Source organism: Nannobrachium achirus, assembly GCF_963921795.1.
Source record: "Nannobrachium achirus genome assembly, chromosome: 16".
NCBI classification, from domain to species: Eukaryota; Metazoa; Chordata; class Actinopteri; order Myctophiformes; family Myctophidae; genus Nannobrachium; species Nannobrachium achirus.
The window spans coordinates 54,257,483-54,277,358 of record NC_137823.1 but is presented as its reverse complement, the minus strand read 5'-3'; the positions used below and the strand labels follow the sequence as shown (position 1 = coordinate 54,277,358).

General features: G+C 42.6%; 1 protein-coding gene across 1 annotated transcript in view; it reads left to right on the top strand.

Annotated features, from left to right (window-relative positions):
* The window catches only part of tab2 (TGF-beta activated kinase 1 (MAP3K7) binding protein 2), a 118,420-nt gene extending 112,656 nt beyond the window's left edge, over nucleotides 1–5,764 (top strand). The window contains exon 8 of the transcript XR_013962882.1: nucleotides 5,728–5,764. The gene's annotated coding sequence lies outside the window, so the exon portion shown is untranslated. The remainder of the gene's footprint in view (nucleotides 1–5,727) is intronic.
* The last annotated feature ends 14,112 nt before the right edge of the window (nucleotides 5,765–19,876 follow it).

Below are 19,876 nucleotides of genomic sequence, written 5' to 3'. Positions count from 1 at the left end.
GCTCAAAAAAGTGACATTTTCAGACATTTTCAAACTCTAGTTGGCGCTGGAGAGCAGACGGCTCGCTGCGTCGGCACTTTGAACACGCGCACGTGTTTGGGGAGACCTCCTCTACCACACCACACTCTCCGCTAAGCGGGACAGGTGTAAAATAAAAATTTGATGGCTTTCCAGTGCAGCCACCCGCTCCAAAAAGTGACATTTTCAGACATTTTCAAACTCTAGTTGGCGCTGGAGAGCAGACGGCTCGCTGCGTCGGCACTTTGAACACACGCACGCGTTCGGGGAGACCTCCTCTACCAGACCACACTCTCCGCTAAGCGGGAGAGGTGTAAAATAAAAATTTGATGGCCTTCCAGTGTGGCTAGACATAGAAAAAGTACCATTTTTCAGACATTTTCAAACTCTAGTTGGCGCTGGAGAGCAGACGGCTCGCTACGTCGGCACTTTGAACACACGCACGCGTTTGGGGAGACCTCCTCTACCACACCACACTCTCCGCTAAGCGGGAAAGGTGTAAAATAAAATTTTGATGGCCTTCCAGTGTGGCTAGACATAGAAAAAGTACCTTTTTTCAGACATTTTCAAACTCTAGTTGGCGCTGGAGAGCAGACGGCTCGCTGCGTCGGCACTTTGAACACACGCACGCGTTTGGGGAGACCTCCTCTACCACACCACACTCTCCGCTAAGCGGGAGAGGTGTAAAATAAAAATTTGATGGCTTTCCAGTGCAGCCACCGGCTAGCGGAGAGTGTGGTGTGGTAGAGGAGGTCTCCACAAACGCGTGCGTGTGTTCAAAGTGCCGACGCAGCGAGCCGTCTGCTCTCCAGCGCCAACTAGAGTTTGAAAATGTCTGAAAATTTCACTTTTTGGAGCCGGTGGCTGCACTGGAAAGCCATCAAATTTTTATTTTACACCTCTCCCGCTTAGCGGAGAGTGTGGTGTGGTAGAGGAGGTCTCCCCAAACGCGTGCGTGTGTTCAAAGTGCCGACGCAGCGAGCCGTCTGCTCTCCAGCGCCAACTAGAGTTTGAAAATGTCTGAAAATGTCACTTTTTGGAGCGGGTGGCTGCACTGTAAAGCCAGCAAATTTTTATTTTACACCTCTCCCGCTTAACGGAGAGTGTGGTGTGGTAGAAGAGGTCTCCCCGAACGCGTGCGTGTGTTCAAAGTGCCGACGCAGCGAGCCTTCTGCTCTCCAGCGCCAACTAGAGTTTGGAAATGTCTTAAAAATTGTACTTTTTCTATGTCTAGCCACACAGAAAGCCGTCAAATTTTTATTTTACACCTCTCCCGCTTAGCGGAGAGTGTGGTGTGGTAGAGGAGGTCTCCCTGAACGTGTGCGTGTGTTCAAAGTGCCGACGCAGCGAGCCGTCTACTGTCCAGTGTCCAATTTGTAAAGGCTATGCACTTCAGTGAACGGCATATCTATTAGATGTAAAAAAAAAAAAAAAAAGTAATTAAAACTTTATTTTTACACAGAATCATTATTTTCGTTGTATAGCTTTAATTAAATGGTTAATCTATATTTTTAATGTGTATATCATATACAAATTATTCGTTTTTCAATTACGTTAGGGGTACTCTTATTCTGAAGAGATCGCCACCGGAAGTCTTATATTTGCTGACACTAAATTTGTTCACGGAACATAGCCCATCGTTCTTCTTTCGATGATCCAGACTGTATGCTGGGAGCATTTGCAAATTGCGGAGGCAACAGTCTGGCCACGCGAGACTACAAAATCGTGGGATAAAATAAATATTCTAAAACGGCTAGTTCCATTCCTTGATTCTGATTGGCTGGGTGCCATGGTATACCTGATACTGTAACCCATACCTTGAATCAGTTTATATCAAAGCCAGGTGCGTTATTTCTTTCCACTGTGCCGTGAGGCTGAACTAGAGAAGCGAGCGTTTGATTTCCTCTCAAATCCTGCCGTGCGGGTGCTTCTAAGCACCGCCCGCATGCATAGGACAGTGACTGAATGGCTCCGGGCGGGGCTTGTAAAGGCAACAAGCGCCCTCTATTCTCCAGGCACCACTCGGCTGTTTAGCTTAGGTTGCTATGCTAGCGTTTTTTATGTGATACATAGCAGCTAAATCTGGATGAAAATAAACATGTTTATGGATCGAATATGGTTCTTAACATGAGACTGATCTAACACAAGTGTTGTTTCCCTATTTGTTTTTTGCAAAAAGAATGACGTGACTTTGTAAACACACACTGGCTTCCGTAAGTCCCGTTCCTGCTGGTAAACGCAAGGATATGTCTCTTCCTGGTGGCGGAGAAGTGTACTTTTTTCTTTAAATAATGCAATGCTATGATATTCATGTTGCAATATTGTGACCGTTTTAGAAAAGCAATAAGCCACGCGAGGCTTGTGGTTACCGGGGGAGTATACACCGGCTGAGAGGGTCGGAAACACTCGGCTGCGCCTCGTGTTTCCCAACGCCTCTCAGCCGGTGTATACTGCCCCGGTAACCACTCGCCTCTTGTGGCTTATTGCTTTAACATACAACACCCACATGACATTTTTTTGTGTTTTTTGAAATATTTAACTTTAAGCACCCAATGCATTTCCAATGGGAAATGAGTCTGGAGAGAGGAAGAGAGACCCCTTCAATGGGATTGAATGTAGGAGTCTCAGAAGTAATGTTGGGAGTGCCCATTGGGCAGATCTTTATGCCCATACATGGTGTTCTTACAAACTGTCTGGGGTACATAGAAAATTCAGAGTAGAGTATCCATGTTCCCCGGCAACCTCCTAGCCTAGCTGCAGCTAGACATCCCCACACATGTTAAAACAAGGATATACTATACTGCAGTTAGTTAGCTACACTAGTATATAGGCTGGCCCCAGGCTAGCCTATTTTAATGTATCTGGTCATTGCTACTTCTAGCCACAAGAGGGAGGCAACAGACTCATATTGTACCTATAGAAGTGTATTTTGAACTGCAAATCTCTCTGGGGAGTCAAAAAGTTTAAACACAGCTGAAGTGAAATATCCCTTTAATTTAATTTGGTTGAGCTTGTTCTAAACCAGAGTGCCTGTGTGCTGAAATGATAGCAGACAAGTTAATGTTTATTAGCGCTTAGATATTAAAGAGAAGAAAGAATATTCCCAATAACTCAAAACAATTTCTGTACAAAGGAAAATGGTCGAAGCAAAAGAGGTTTTATTACAATAGAGGATATAAAATAAATATACATGACTTTTTTTTAATCATTTAACAGTCATTTGTACAGTGAAATTTGGACAGGTTTGCTAAAAGCAGCAGAATAAAACCTTTTTCTTTTTTAAATGTTCCTGCACTGTGCTATTGCTGCCTTATCTATATAAATACTATGGAAACACTTAGGCCATGTGTATGCACACATGTACACACACACAACACAGCAACAACAACAAAAAGAGTTGACAGACAGACAGACAGACAGACAGACAGACAGACACTCCAACCTACAAATCTCACTGGTGATACTACACAGAAAGAGCCTCGTGGGGGAGGGAAAGGCATGTAGGATTCAATGGCACATTTCAGCAAAACGAGAAAGCTCCCTAATTGAAATTCCCCAAACAAGCATTGTTTTGCCTCATTTATAAGAATTCCATAGCCAAATTGAGACCACCATTATGCAATTTCTTTTTGCTTTAAAACAGGGAACACTTGCTGTAGGCCTATGCTTTTTGACATAAAGTAAAAAATAAAATACAATTTGAGTAGCCAGGGACAGTCCTGCATCACTGAAACACTTTGCAGATGGTGTGTCTCTCGTTCTGTACAAGCTGTTGAGAAAGGTGACAATAAGTGCTTAAAGGCAAATTTATGCTGGCAAGTAAAGCGTCATGTGACACTTTGAAGCATAAATTGGGCTTAATTGGAAAAAAGACAGGCACATGCAACACTATTAACTAAAGGAGTAGGAAATGTGAGAGGAGAAGAGAAGAGGCCTAGCGCAGGGGTCTTCAACGTTTTCAGGCCAGGGACCCCCAAACTGATGGGGAGATGGAGCAGGGACCCCCTACCACCTCGTAGGGTGGGGGGGTCGGGGCTACGACATATTTTTTATTTTAAACATGTACAAGTTACAGCGAGCAGGGTGGGCCGTACCACTATCATTTCTAAACATACTACTTATTAACTGAGAACCAATGTCAATAATATCAACAATCTGTCAATTGCATAGTAATCATGTATTCAAGCTATTCAAAATGGATAGAATCATGATTTATTTTTTAACATAAATGTGAAAAAAAACGGACCCCCCTGTTGAAGACCCCTGTAGCGGTTTCATGTCATTATGCCTAATTTATGGTCCGTTGTATGACAGTGTTACGCAACAGCGCATAAATGAGGCTTTAGGTGTATATCCTACTATTGTGTGCCTGTAAATATCAACACACACAGCCAGAGGACGGTTGTCTGGGTTACTTATAACTTTCATATCCAATTAGTGTCTAAATGAGACATAAAAAGGAAAAACATTAAATATGCTTTTATTTACCACTAAATATATGAGCAACAACAGTGCATTAAAAGACAAATATCTTATCAATATTTCAATGAGAAATTCTTAAAATGTGTTCTTATGTACAGCATTTTTCAAAACATACTTAACCGCGTCTCAATAATGTGTCAGGACAATATATACTTAAATGACAGCTAATCCTACGTCAAAATTGTTTTGCAGTCTTAAACATTAGGTGGGACATGTACTTAAAAAAAAAAGATATTCAGTTGCTAGTTTGCACATTGTGTGAAATAATAATACACTAGGCCTACAGTAATGGGGAAAAAAATAATATTATGAGCACAGGAGAAATATAAATTATTCTTTTCACAAAACAAAATAAAACAATCATGAACAATCAATTCCCCATTCTTTAGGCGCACAAGATGAATGCTGAGATTAAAAAAGGCACTGTCCACACAAATGAAAAACATGCATCCTTTGATTCCTGAAAAACCTACGAGTCTACAGAGGAAAAAACAACAGATAAACAAAAAATTAAATTGGCCATGTCAGTCAGTAATCACTTAATTGTCATGACAACAGTAACACAAGCATAGGGTTAGGGGGCATTAGTGCCAAATAGTGTCCCTCGATGGTAAAATTCCTTAGTGTTCATTTAACTCCGGAAAGGGTACAAATGGAACCCCTTTGGAGTATAATTAACACTGGGATTTTACTGTGTACTGCAGCGGTTTTCAACCAGTGGTCCAGGGACCACTAGTGGTCCTTGAGGGGATTCCAGGTTGGTCCCAAGCTAAATGATGGAGAGTTGGTAACCAAATGGATCTATAGATCTTTAACTCTTGAGAGTCTAAAATGAAACCACTAACAAGAGTTAAATGATGAAAACCACTACCGTACACCTGCAACACAATAGCCCAGTGTTTCTCAATCTTTTTTCTGCATGGGCACACTTTTCATGTCCCAAGAATCCATGGGCACACTTTTCATGTCCCAAGAATCCATGGGCACACTTTTCATGTCCCAAGAATCCATGGGCACACAAACATAATACGGGGGTGTAAATATCGTCACTGTCGGGAAGAAACCTTGTATCTCCAAGTTTCAAATTTGTAAGTTTCTTTGCAAAGTAAAGCCCTGCTTCATCATACAAGGCTGTCGCACAACAGTAGTGAAAACAGCAGATCTACAAGCACACAACGCCTTGCACCGCGAGGCGCTGTGTGCTTGTAGATCGTCTGTTTTCACTAGTTTAAATCATTTTTAAAATGATAAATACAATACTGGCTTTCAAGCAGTTTCAAGGGGCACACTTGACCTTTCCCAGGGGCACACCAAAGGTCCCCAGGCACAGTGGTTGAGAAACACTGCAATAGCACGATACAAGCCATTCATGTAGATGATCGTTGCTGTCTGTGGGGAAAACCGTGTTATGTCCAAAACTGATACTTAAGAACCTGTGGTTCCAATGTTGTTACTATTTAGTCACAAACTCTTGTTAATACCACTTTCACGTCATTGTTTAAAAGTAGCCAAAATAGAAGATCTAAAAGTTCACCTGTCGCGTTGTCTGTGCTTGTATCAGTACTTTTGTGGGACACAGGCCAGGGACACTGTAGTGTTACAAATTACTTTCCGCGTTCATTTACGAAAAAACGTATAAAAAGTTGAAATGTGGAAATACAAGTTTTCAGACGGCAACGGTGTGTGATTATCATATTATGTCACTCTAAAGACAAGTAGGAAATAGGATCTAGAGATGCCTTATTTTGTCTGACAGAGGTCCCTTTCTATAGCTACTATAGTTAAGGCAGTGGAGAAGTCCAAAGTAAGGAAGATGGGTATTATTCATATATGTATGCAAATAATAAATATGATTGTATACTATCCATATATATATATATGTGCATTTCTTTACAATAGTTCATTTTAAGTACAATGTAAAATGCTGTCAGAAGGGAGGGGAAAAACGACAACAAAAGCCTTCAACAACACCACGTTACAGAGAACAGATATATCCCAGTGAGAACCCATAGGGAACCCATGAACAACACGCTGTCACCATGAAACTCTTAAAGATGCACCTTTTTCCAACCATTTCTTCATAGAATTGGTCCTCACTATTGCGTATTATAAGATGGCACATTTCAGTCTACTTGCTTTTAGGGATGGGATGGGACGATATGAAAATGTCATGTCACGATGATGGTGACAAAATAAATCGCGATATACTTATCACGATAATCAAAATCCATTATCCTGGGGCGGAATATTTGCCCAAAAAAAAATAGCAGATCTACAAGCTCACAGCGCGTTGCGTTGCGACGCGTTGTGAGCTTGTAGATCGCCTATTTTTTGTCAAAGTCATTTGATAGAGAGTGAAAAAAAGGTGAATTGATCCCAGTGCACGACGATAAATGAAATCTCCACATACGATTATCGTGAGTGTTTTTTATCACGATAAACGATAATATCGCTTATCGTCCCATCCCTACTTGCTTTGTGTCTCAAGAGTTGGAGGGACGACGGTCCAGAAACCTGCCTACCATGACATCATCTTATGGTGGTTTCTTCCAAGCTAAAGGAAATGGGGAACTATAGCCTGCTGAAATAGCCAATAGTCACTGTTCTTACACCCGCCGACGCTGGTGAATGCTAACCTGCCGACGCAGGTGAATGCCAACTTGGTGAAGGCTAACCCAAAGCCTAAACCTACTGGGACCTCGAAACAACGGGACATCGAAATATCTTTATTATATATTGCCATCTCAGACTTCATATGGCCAGCCTCAGCCTGTGACATTGGTCATCAATGACGGTTTTCAGACCAGATCACTGACCCATTCAACTTTCATAAAATAAACGTTTAAAAAAAGATTTAAGTTAGAGGGCTCAATTTTGATTGTCTTAAGTACCAGCTCTTATGCCTTAACTCAAAGGCCCGGTCCATACTGTCTCCGACCACCGAACTTTACATCGGAAAGGTCCGGTTCAACTACAAAATTACATCACAAGCATTACCCCGAATTCGGAAAGCTGCACATCGGAAAGTCAGAACTCTCTGACAAACTGTTTTGTGGTTGGAGACAGTATGGACAGGCCTTAAAGTTAAGGCACAAGAGCTGGTACTTAAGACAATCAAAATAGAGCCCTAAAAGTTTTAACATTTTCAAACGATCCACCAAGGACGTGCAGAGAATGTTAGAGGCAGGGGCTGAACTTCCCTAAAAGGGCACTTTTGGCAAAAGAGCATGAACTGTAACACAGAAACACAGAGCAAGTAGACATAAAATAGCCATCCTATTAGTGAGCATTAATGAGGACCCATACATGGAGATGATGCAGTAAAAAAGGCAAATATTTTCCTTTAAGCACTGCACAGATGCAAGCTATTTTGAAAGCCTGTTTTCTTCTTTTTTGCATAGGAATTGTTGTTTTGACAGGATATCGCCCCCTGCTGCTATCTGCTTCACGCTGAATGGTAATGCTTCCCGACAACCTCGTTTTGTGCACTGTAAAATCCTGAGTGTTAACTTAACTCTGAGAGGAGCGTACAAATGGATAACTTAGCACTGAGGATTTTACTATGTGAAGAAGAAAATGTACAACATGTGATCCATTTAGGCCTAGAATTATTGAGTGCTTTAACCAGTGAAAAATAGCAGATATACAAGCTCACAGCGTGGCACCCAGTGCCGCGCTGCAAGCTTGTGGATCTGCTATTTTTTGAAAAAAGTTGTGAAAATGACTGCAAATCTTTGAATATATTTTCAAAGCGAACATTTGTAACTCAAATTTTGCTTCTGGATGGTCCCTGGAACTAGATATTTTGAGATGGGGGTCCGTGGCCAAATAAATATCATTTTGGGGGTCCTTCACATGAAATGGTTTGAGAACATAGACATAGTAGTCTCTCAAGAACAGACTAACTGAGCTCCATTTAAGTGAAAAGGACCTTTTCTTTGACGATGGCTGGCCAGATTGCTGACATAGAAACATAGGGTTTTCAGAAAATCTTAGGATTCAAAAGACACTTATAGAATCGGGTCAAAATTCTAATGTTCACGATTTTTCCAAAATAGCAGATCTACAAGCTCGCAGCGCGGCACTCGGTGCCGCGCTGTGAGCTTGTATATCTGCTATTTTTCAATAGTTAAAGCATAAAATAATGATACACAATATAGTGTAATGTTCTGAATAGGTTAAATGCGGTCCTCATTGCTACTGAATTAGATTTCATACAAGATACACGGTACACATAAGAAAGAAACCAGATGGAGAAAACCTTTGATGAATAGCTGCTGGTTTAAATCCCCCATCAAATATGACTGCTCCTCTGAGAAGGTTATTGTACTGTACTGTACTGTACTGTACTGTACTGTACTGTACTGTACTGTACTGTACTGTACTGTATGCCATCTGGAGCCTGTGTTCTGCCAGACCACTGGAACAACAACAACAACAACAAAATAGAAAAATAAATATTTTATCTATTAAAGATTAGAGATTGACAGAGGTGGCAGTCCTCGTGCAAATGCAGGGGGTGGTTCGAGGTTTCCGTTTCGAGGATAATATTGAAAAGTGTCTCATAACCCCCTCCCCATACAAATTCAGTAATACATCAGTTAAAAATTTGCTTTAAAAAACTCTGGAATTGAAAAAAACAAAAACATATCAGTTCCCTAGCAGACGTGATGCTATAATGGAACTGAGCCAAGAGCATGACCAAATTACTTGGGTAGTTGTTTAACTTACTGGGGCGGCCTATATGACTTCTGACTCTTTCGCTTCATATTGCACAGAAATATGTCGTTCAGGGTGCAACCACTGAACTGAAGTTTTGCAGTTAAACGTATCAATTTTAGAAATCATACTAACTTGAGGCCAGAGGCCCAAAAGACACCAACAAACCCTCAAAGGTATTACTTCCTGCTGTAAAATGCAAACTATTGTCAGTATTCTCTTCCAGAAAGTAGAAGCCGATGTCCTATAATCTCCGACTGTGACAAAGGACAACGGTGACCATCAGCCGTGTTACACCAGTGCAACGTGGGCTGGTGAATTCTGGACACCAGAAGAAAGGCAGTTTCATAGAATTGTCTTGCAAAGAAATGTCTTGCAAAAAACCTCTTTGAGCACTGTATCAAACATGTCCAAGAGGTCCAGAGGTCCAGTTTTCTTTTCATCCTCTAGGTGTCAGTATTTCTTAATCCAGCTGTCTGTTTGCATTTCTTTCCCCTGTGTCCACATCTGCATCAGAGCATACTGTATGCGGTACAGTTACACTTGAGTCATTGGGTGCGTTCTTTAATACAACCCCGCTGACAGGCTGGCATGTGACTTGAACAGGACCAGTAGTATGAAATGAAAAGGCGTATAGCGACAGAGGGACTTGTGCTTGAAGATGTCCTCTAACCGGAGTGTTCTCTTATCTTATTATCAACATAATTCATTAGTTAATTAACACAAACCGAAGAGACATAGCTGAGTGTACTTGGCATAGAAGTAGATGTACAACTTCAAGATGGCCTGCACTGGCTCTGCAGCCTGGGGACAGCATATACACATATCGTCACTGTCGGGCAGAAACCTTGTATCTCCAAGTTTTAAAGTTTGTACGTTTTTTCACCAAGTAAAGCCCTGCTTCATCATACAAGGCTGTCGCACAAAAGTAATGAAAACAGACGATATACCGTACAAGCACACAACGCTTCGCGGTGTGAGGCGTTGTGTGCTTGTAGATCTGTACATACAAAATGATCTGTACATACAAAATACAAAACGAACGGTCTTGGACATACAAGTTTTCCACCCGACAACGACAATATATATGCACATACTGTATATCCTGTATAATCTATATTAGAGAGGCACATAAAAAACAATATATATATAGCTTTAAATCACAACTGCATGTGTTCATTCCTATGTAAGTTGAACCGGGCAGGCCTGACGTTTCCTTATAGGCATTCTGGCTGTGGACCAGACAGCCTGCCGGGTTCCTACTGAACACCATCGGCACCAGACTTTCTTCTTTCGGCCCTCCGTTTCTCCAGATTAAAGAACGCATCCATTCTCACATGGACCACATTTTGATTTAGCTCACGTCTCTCTACCTGGGCTTCTTCTACTGGTCAGTGCACAGCCCGACAGAGGGGGGCGGAGGAGGAGTGGAAGAGAAGAGAAGAGAAGGATTGCGGGCAGCAGGGCTATCATCATCACCCCGAATATTTGTTCCAGCTCTTTTTGCAGACGAGTTCATCATGAGTCAGTGCAGTTCTTTGACCGAGTGAGACAATAAACGTATTAATAATAACAACAAATAATAATAATAAAAGAAAAAACACGAAACAACACAGTTAAAAAAATATCAAAATGAAAACAAAGGACGCTGACATCAGGCAGTAACAGTCTCGGAGAACAAACGGGGACTGGTTGTCATGGTTGAGGGCAGGGGTGGGTGCACTGTTAGCTGCCCTGTATTATATACAGGGGCGTCACACCAAATTCTGGGCCCTGGGTACAAGGATTCACTGCGGGCCCCCCATGAATGTTAACTATTGAAAAATGGCAGATATACAAGCTCACAGCGCGGCACCAAGTGCCGCGCTGCGAGCTTGTATATCTGCTATTTTTGAAAAATCGTGAAAATGTGTGCAAGAAACCTATGTCAAGGACCCCCAAGATGATATGTATTTGGCCACGGACCCCGATCTCAAAATATTTCGTTCCAGGGACCCCCAGAAGCGAAATTTCAGTTAGAAATGTTCGCTTAAAAAAATACATATATTCAAAGATCTTCACACATTTTCACAACTTTTCAAAAATAGCAGATCTACAAGCTCGCAGCGCGGCACTCGTGCCGCGCTGTGAGCTTGTATATCTGCTATTTTTCAATAGATAAAGTTATTAGGGCCCCTCCACCACCTTGGGCCCCAGTAACTCAGTCCCACTTTCCTACCCCTGGTGACGCCCCTGATTATATAGTTTTATGCGCACGTTGGGTAACCTTTACAAGGTTCTTTGTTCCAATGATGGGATGCGTTTCAAACGAACACCTCCACCACCAGCAACACCTCAACACTGGAAGACCAGCACTCCACATAGCTGCCGGCCTTAAACGGTCAAACATTCAGGGTCCTTAAAAATGGCGTGTTTTGTCGGAGAAAAAAAGTGCTACATGTTTTTTCTCTTACACACATTTGTTGAATAGCTTGTTTTGTTGGATGTGGCATCTCAAAAGGTAGAGGAGCAAAGGCGATAAAATATATAGAACTTATAGTCCATAGAAAGACAACAATTCTTCTTTTTTTTCCAAATTTAAATCTTGACAGACAGGTCTAAATATAGAAAAACCCATAACAAGTAGCTTAAGATAAATTGCGCATTTCTGATTTCCCTGCACATACATCAGCGGGAAAGCTGATTTACTGTGTACAAATATTGATTCTAAGGAGATAGTAAAGAAGCTCTCTTGTTTTAAAAAGGACAGGGTTTGGCTCATACCTCGTCTTCGTGTCATCTTGATTATCCCAAGTTTAAGCCCAATTTGTATTCTTTCACGAGACAGTGGCACAATCTGTAAATAATTGAAAGTCAGTTTACGGCCAGGGCCACCGTGATGTGATGAAGTACAAGCAAGGCTTTAAGAGCAAGATGAATGAGAGTGATGACAGTAAAGGGCTGTGTGTTTCCTCCCAACGCTTCAGTATTTAACAATATTTACAATGACATCAACTATCAAGGTAAACCTTAAAACTCTAGGAAACAAGCAACAAAAAAAGAAAGAAAAAGCCAACAGAAAAAATAAATCCAATAGAAAAAAGGTGCTATATATAATATAATATTATACATATGAACACAGCTGCGATTCTTCCTCTTGAAGAACATGTTTCTATAAGTGCCATAGTTCTTAGTCTTTGTGATAAGGGTACGTCTCCCCACACCCTCAACGCCCCTTTGTTTAGTTTTTGTCTTTTTTTTCTCTTTTTTTCTTCTTCAAACCAATTCTATCTTACATGGTTTATCAGTTTGTCATCCCTGGAGGGTGGGATTCATGTGTAACTATAATTATTTTGGTTCCTATGTTTGAGTTGCCTTCATATTGCAGTGCCCTTTGGGGAGTGGGATGGAAGGGTTCCATCATAGAGTTATGAGGTCATCAAAGGTGAAAGGTCTCCCCCCGCGGAGGGTAGGATCCGTGCGGGACAGGAAGAAGGGATGGCGCGGGTTCAGGGGGAGGAGAGGAGGGAGAGGGAGGACTGAGGAGTAGGAAGAGAAGGAAGAGGGCATGACTCCTCTGCTGGTTGGGGATGGAGTGACTGGTCAGCCTCTCAGTAGCGGTGGGTGGCGTGGGAGTACTGGGAGCTCTGCTGGGAGGACGACGAGTATCCCATGGTGCTCTGGGGCTGGGTGGAACCTTGGACGTTGCTTTGGTAACCAAGGCGGGAGCCGGAGTGCTGTCGGAGAGAAGACTTGTGTGATCACATAATCCAGTGGTTCTCAAACCTTGACATTTGAAGGTCTCCCCTTAACTTTGGCAGTGTACAAATGGAACCAAATGGACCCATTACAAAGCTCACAACGATCTACAAGCTCACAACGTGTCAAGCCATTGAGGAGCATGCAGATCATCTATTTTAGCCAAAAGTTTGCCTATTTTGACATGGCCAGAATAGGAGCGCCATGCAGGATTCATGTGGAGAAGTCGTTGGGTAAATGGCACCTGAAACAGCGTTCTTCAATTCTGATCATCAAGAACGGCTACCAATGGCGACGTGGAAGTTGTCATTCTTTTTGAAAATAACTAACGAAGGACTTTCTGTGGACATAACTCTGTCTGTGCAAATTAGACCGCTGAATTTACGTTGGAGCCACTGCCAACACACATGAACCGCAGAGCAAGAGAGAGAGAGAGCAAGTGGTGCCCCACATGGTTAGAGAGGCCACTTCACTGATACACTTTATGAGCCACTAGTTATATGGTGGTTAAAGCCATTTCTGAAGCTGTATGTAGGCATTGAGACACCAGCAGGAAAGGTCTTTGGTTTCTGTGTATTCTACAATGTTAGATGTTAAAATAAGTCCCATCTGGCATCATAACCTCCATTAAGGGTGATTTATACCGCTTCTTCAACACTGCAAAGCATTGTGAGCTTGTAGATCAGCTATTTTATAGTTAAGTATAATTTTCACTTATAATTTCCCCCAAAATGTGAAAGTGAAGCAGCAGTGTAGCAGCAACACAGCGACTATGCTTCAACAAATGACACATTTGCATCTCAAGTGTTCAAGTTACAGAACGATTTCATCAGTTTCCCTGTTGTTTGTAGTATCCTTTTGGCTGTGTGCGGTTGTTTTGCTCATAAATATATGTCAATAATAAAAGGCAAAAGTAGCAGAACGGCCTTTGAGACCGTTTAAAATGCAAAACATTAGTCCAACAAGTCTCATAGCTAGGCAGTGACCTACATAATATTACTGTTGTATAATATTACCTCCAAATACTCCTTTCTGAGCAGCATCTTACACTGGGGGTTATTTCCAATCTGAGGTGCAAATTAGCACAGGCTTCCAAGCTAATTCACTGCGATTTTCCAGCAAAAGCCTTATAATCCCTTAAATCTAAACAAGTGATTACTAATCACAGAATTAACCTACTGTATTGAGATATACGGTATAATGTAGGAGTGCATGCCTCTCTAATTAACCACTAGCTTACTGGTCCCACTTAGTTGTCGACCTTTGACCCCTATTTGTAACTATGGAAATACTGTATCAGTGTTAACAGCAACCTCAGGAAAATACTACATTTCCTCACAGAAACTAATGCTCTGAGCAAATTACAAATTGGCTTCCTTCCAAATGATCATATAACAGACCATATTTTCACCCTCACCACCCTAATTAACAACCACATTCTGTTGACTCCAAAAAGAAATTTGGCACAAGGGCCTGTTGTACAAACTGTTGGAAAGCGGCATTGGAGAGAAAACCTATGAAATCGTAAAATCAATGTACACCAACAACAAATGTGCTCTAAAGATTGATGGAAAACATGCAGATTACACAGAGGGTTCGCAGTTTGATCCCAGGCTCCCCAGAGTTAGTGTGGAAGAGTCCTTGAACCCCTAGTTGCTCCCGATGAGCAGGTTGGTGCCTTGCATGGCTTCCTCTGCCATCGGTGTATGAATGAGTGTGTATGAATGGGTGAATTTAATGCACAATTTCTGTAAAGTGCCTTGAATAAAGGTGCTATATAAATGCACCATTTACCATTAACCCATTTAGGCCTAGAATTATTGAATGCTTTAACCAGGGAAAAATAGCAGATATACAAGCTCACAGCGCGGCACCGAGTGCCGCGCTGCGAGCTTGTAGATCTGCTATTTTTGAAAAAACGTGAAAATTAGAATTTTGCCCGATTCTATAAGTGTCTATTGAATCCTTCTAAGATTCTTTGAAAAACCTATATTTCTATGTCAGCAATCTGGCTAGCCATCGTCAAAGAAAAGGTCCTTTTCACTTAAATGGAGCTCAGTTAGTCTGTTCTTGAGAGACTACTGTGTCAGTGGTTCTCAAACCTTTTCATGTGAAGGACCCCCAAAATGATATGTATTTGTCCACGGACCCCCATCTCAAAATATTTAGTTCCAGGGACCCCCCAGAAGCAAAATTTGAGTTACAACCGTTCACTTTGAAAATACATATATTCAAAGATTTGCACACATTTTCATGACTTTTTCAAAAATAGCAGATCTACCAGCTCGCAGCGCGGCACTCGGTGCCGCGCTGTGAGCTTGTATATCTGCTATTTCTTTTCTTCTCTGAGGTGGTAGTTGGTGTAAAAGGGTTGAGAACCACTGGCTTAGTTAATTTAGAATATTCTAACTAAATACATATATTATTTTCATTCCTCTCACCCTCAGTCTGGGTCTGCCTGTTCCTCACGCTGCTTCTGTTTGAAGTTCATGACACCATGGTGCATCACCTCCTCTCCTCTCCTCTCCTCACGAGGCACGTTGACCCACGTCTTGTGTCCAAATGTACACAGCGTCGTCTCATGCTGTCCCAAGTTGTTTAAAGAGCAATTGAACAGAGCAATGTGACATCTATATATATACATCCCTTGACATTGAAGCAACACTCAACTCATGCGTCTGCTCCTAGGTAAACAGAGAAGGAGAGAGAACACTTCCTGGTCAGGTGATTGGGGAGAGCCAAGGAGAATGTATCCCATGGGCTGGGGGGCCATGGCTGGCTTGATTGGTTACGTGGTTTGGGTTTTCTAGCGTAGCTGCCATGGCAGCTAGTGTCAATTAAGGGAGTTTTATTTCACCAGACTCTACCTGGCTCCAGGGGGCTGAGGGGGGCCGCGGCCGCTTCGCGGCCGCAGCCAGAGCACGCAGTCCGGCTTGGGTGCCCTCCGAGACCTCGGTGTCTGAGTCTGGAGCTCTGAGAGAAAAAAAAAAAAAAAAAAAAAAAGCCAGCTGCTAAGCTGAGCTGACCTGTGCGTGCGTGCATTCAGTGCAATGTGAATGCATGTGACTAATTGATAGGAAGATAGAGAGATAGATAGATACGTAATAAACATGATTTGGTACAAGCCCAACTAAAAGGAGATCCCAGTAATGTTGTTGGCTTATTTCCACAGGGAAGTCATTCATGAATGAACTAATTATTGATATAGGACTGTCATAGGTATACAGTGTCATTGACAGTACAGTTCACTGGTACAAGGTCAACTAAAAGGAGATCCTAGAAAAGACTAAGCTTATTTCCACAGGAAACCATTGAAGTATCTCATATAACATTGAATGACGGATAGAACAAAGCACTATGCAGGGGAAACAATTTAAAAAATAAAACAATAAAAACAGCCGATCTACAAGGCTGCATATGTGAGCTTGTGGATCAGCTGTTTTGGGCGCCGCCACTGTCGAGGCTGACAAATGAATGATTGCGACCGTCAGGTCGCAGTTACTATCGAAACCTCGACCAGCTGTCTGTATGTCCGTCACACTTTTGCACTGCTCATATCTCTGCAACCTATCTCTGCAACCGCTGGCCGATCCGTGCCAAATTTTGCACAGACAGTCCTTGCCCTCCACCCATCGATTCTCTCCTCCTCTTCTAGCGCCACCATGAGGCGAAACCCATTCTGGACACTACTCCTACAGATTTTGCCCTAAAATCACGCAAATCGCCACGCAGTATATATTAGGGAGTCTTACTGGTTTAATTATTTATTTATCCATGCCAAACGTTGCGCACGCACACACACACACACACACACACACACACACACACACACACACACACACACACACACACACACACACACACACACACACACACACACACACTCCTTGGCTGTATTTATTTAATTAATGAATGAATGAATTAATTATTTCCCTGTCTGCACCAGGCCGAAAGGACACATTGGCCCCGGCAACTAACTTTCCCCCGACTGCGTAGGCTACTGATTCTTTAAATAATTAATTAATTAATTATGGCCCCGCCCCCTGCACTGGCTGGGCTCACTGGTACAAGGTCAACTAAAAGGAGCTTTATTTATTTCATTAATTATTATTATTATTATATGAGGCCCCTGTCGAGACTGACTATTTATTTATTTATTTATTTATTTATTTATTTATTTATTTATTCATTCATTTATTTATTTATTTATTTATTTCCCTCCCGACCATGTTTCCTTCCATCCATCCATCCATCCATCCATCCATCCATCCATCCATCTTCAACCGCTTATCCGGAATCGGGTCTCCGCCCCCCCCCCCCAGGCGTCTGCCTATCGGCTAAATAAATAAATAAATAAATAAATATATATAAACAAATAGCGTACATCTTTCTTCCTTCCTTCCTTCCTTCCTTCCTTCCTTCCTTCCTTCAATAAATAAATAAATAATTAAATAGCGTGCAACCTTTCTTTCCTTCCTTCCTTCCTTCCTTCCTTCCTTCAATAAATAAATAAATAATTAAATAGCGTGCATCTTTTCCTTCCTTTCTTTCTTTCTTTCTTTCTTTCTTTCTTTCTTTCTTTCTTTCTTTCTTTCTTTCTTTCTTTCTTTCTTTCTTTCTTTCTTTCTTCCTTCCTTCCTTCCTTCCTTCCTTCCTTCCTTCATAAATAAATAAATAAATAAATAAATAAATAAATAAATAGCGGTCCCCGAGGGTGTCATCGCGTGCGGGGCGGCGAGCCTGATTATCATGTATATGAGGCTGCATTAATTATGCTAATGAGGTTGGGGGCGTGGTTTGCATTAATTATGTTAATGAGGGGCGTGGTCTGCATCAATTATGTAAATGAGACTGCACAACATGGATTTGACGCGCGCTTCTTGTTGCTAATTACACGCGAATGCAGGGGGGCGGGGCTAATTAGCCTAATTATTCAAATTGGGGGCGTGGTCTGCATTAATTATGTCAATGAGGTTGGGGGCGTGGTCTGCATTAATTATGTAAATGAGGCCGCATGACAAGCGTTCTCGTCACCGCGCTGACGTGTAATTACACGCAAGTACAAGGGGTGGAGTCAAACTTAATGAGTGGGAGGAGTCTAACGTAATGAGTGGGCGTGGTTTCAACAAGAGGAGGAGTCTAACTTAATGAGTGGGCATAACGTAATGATCTACAAGCTCACAACGAGTCGCATCACGACTCGTATGTAAATGAAGGGGAGGAGCTTAGACGACATATGCAAATTGGGGCGGGGCATGTTTTGGAAATACGCGTGGGCGTGGTGCGCATACATTATGCTCGCATACATTATGCTAATGAGGTCGTTAAGGCAGGTTTCGCAGCGCGTAAAAAAAGCAGACGACCGTATGTAAATGAAGGGGAGGAGCTTAGTGGACGTATGCAAATTGGGGGCGGGGCATGGTTTGGAAATGCGTGTGGGTGTGGTTCGCATAAATTATGCTAATGAGGCTGTGAAGTGGCGTTTCCCAGCGCGTAAAAAATGCAGACGGCCGTATGTAAATGACGGGGAGGAGCTTAGTCGACATGCAAATTGGGGGCGGGGCATGGTTTGGAAATGCGTGTGGGCGTGGTGCGCATACATTATGCTCGCATACATTATGCTAATGAGGGCGTTAAGGTAGGTTTCCCAGCGCGTAAAAAATGCAGATGACCGCATGTAAATGAAGGGGAGGAGCTTAGTCGACGTATGCAAATTGGGGGCGGTGCATGGTTTGGAAATGCGTGTGGGCGTGGTGCGCATACATTATGCTCGCATACATTATGCTAATGAGGGCGTTAAGGTAGGTTTCCCAGCGCGTAAAAAATGCAGATGACCGCATGTAAATGAAGGGGAGGAGCTTAGTCGACGTATGCAAATTGGGGGCGGTGCATGGTTTGGAAATGCGTGTGGGCGTGGTGCGCATACATTATGCTCGCATACATTATGCTAATGAGGGCGTTAAGGTAGGTTTCCCAGCACGTAAAAAATGCAGATGACCGCATGAAAATGAAGGGGAGGAGCTTAGTCGACGTATGCAAATTGGGGGCGGTGCATGGTTTGGAAATGCGTGTGGGTGTGGTCCGCATAAATTATGCTAATGAGGCTGTTAAGTGGCGTTTTCCAGCGCGTAAAAAATGCAGACTGTCGTATGTAAATGAAGGGGAGGAGCTTAGTCGACATATGCAAATTGGGGGCGGGGCATGGTTTGGAAATGCGTGTGGGCGTGGTGCGCATACATTATGCTCGCAAACATTATGCTAATGAGGGCGTTAAGGTAGGTTTCCCAGCGCGTAAAAAATGCAGATGACCGCATGTAAATGAAGGGGAGGAGCTTAGTCGATGTATGCAAATTGGGGGCGGTGCATGGTTTGGAAATGCGTGTGGGTGTGGCCCGCATAAATTATGCTAATGAGGCTGTTAAGTGGCGTTTCCCAGCGCGTAAAAAATGCAGACGGCCGTATGTAAATGAAGGGGAGGAGCTTAGTCGACATATGCAAATTGGGGGCGGGGCATGGTTTGGAAATGTGTGTGGGCGTGGTGCGCATACATTATGCTCCCATACATTATGCTAATGAGGGCGTTAAGGTAGGTTTCCCAGCGCGTAAAAAAAGCAGATGACCGTATGTAAATGAAGGGGAGGAGCTTAGTCGACTTAAAAAAATTGGGGGCGGTGCATGGTTTGGAAATGCGTGTGGGTGTGGTCCGCATAAATTATGCTAATGAGGCTGTTAAGTGGCGTTTTCCAGCGCGTAAAAAATGCAGACTGTCGTATGTAAATGAAGGGGAGGAGCTTAGTCGACATATGCAAATTGGGGGCGGGGCATGGTTTGGAAATGCGTGTGGGCGTGGTGCGCATACATTATGCTCGCATACATTATGCTAATGAGGGCGTTAAGGTAGGTTTCCCAGCGCGTAAAA